Raw genomic sequence first — 1,067 nt, 5'->3', positions numbered from 1 at the left:
GTGTGTGTGTGGTGTGTGTGTATTGTATGTGTGTGTGTGTGGTATGTGTGGTGTATGTGTGTGGGGGTGTGTGGGTGGTGTGTGGGTGTGTGGCGTGTGTGTGTGGTGTGTATGTGTGCATGGGGTGTGTGTGTGGTGTGTGTGTAGGGGGAGTGTGTGTGTGGTGTGCGTGTGGGGTGTGTGGTGTATGTGTGTGTGGTGTGTGTATGTGTGTGGGGATGTGTGTGGTGTCTGGGGGTGTGGGGTGTATGTGGGTGTGTGTGTGGTGTGAGGTGTGTGTGGGTGTGTGGTGTGTGTGAGGGGTTGTGTGTGTGGTGTGAGGGGTATGGTGTGTGTGGGTGTGTGTGGTGTGTGTATGTGTGTGTGGGTATGTGTGTGGTGTGTGTGTGGATATGTGGGGTGTGTGTGTGTGGGGTGTGTGTGTGGTGAGGGGTGTGTGGTGTGTGGGGTGTGTGTGTCGTGTGTATGTGTGTGTGGGTGTGTATGGGGTGTGTTTGTGGGGTGTGGTTTGGGGTGTGTGTGAGTGTGGGGTGTGTGTGATGTATGTGTGTGGGGGGTGTGTGTGGTGTGAGGGGTGTGGGGTGTGTGTGGTGTATGTGTGTGCGTTGTATGTGTGGTGTGAGTGTGGGTGTGGTTGTGTGGTTTATGTGTGTGTGGGGTGTGTGTGGTGTGTGTGTGTGGGGTGTGTGTGGTGTGTGTATGTGTGTGTGTGGGGTGTATGGCGTGTTATGTCAGTGTGTGTATGGGATGTGTGGTGTATGTGTGTGGTGTGTGGTATGTGTGTGGATGGGGTGTGTGGGGTGTGTGTGGTGTGTGTATGTGAGTGTGGTGTGTGGTGTGTGTGGTGTGTGTATGAGTGTGAGGTGTGTGTGGTGGATGTGTGTGTGGTGTGTATGTGAGTGTGTGGGGGTGTGTGTGGTGTGCGTGTGTGGTTGTGTGTGTGGGTGTGTGGTGTGTGTGTGCGGTGTGTGCGTGCGGTGTGTGTGTATGTGAGTGTGTGGGGGTGTGTGTGGTGTGTGTGTGTGTGTGTGTGTGGTGTGTGTGGTGTATGTGTGTGGGGTGTGTGT

The sequence above is a fragment of the Colobus angolensis genome, unplaced genomic scaffold (genome assembly GCF_000951035.1).
Source record: "Colobus angolensis palliatus isolate OR3802 unplaced genomic scaffold, Cang.pa_1.0 Scaffold128, whole genome shotgun sequence".
Lineage (NCBI taxonomy): Eukaryota > Metazoa > Chordata > Mammalia > Primates > Cercopithecidae > Colobus > Colobus angolensis.
Note: the sequence above shows the minus strand (reverse complement) of the source record.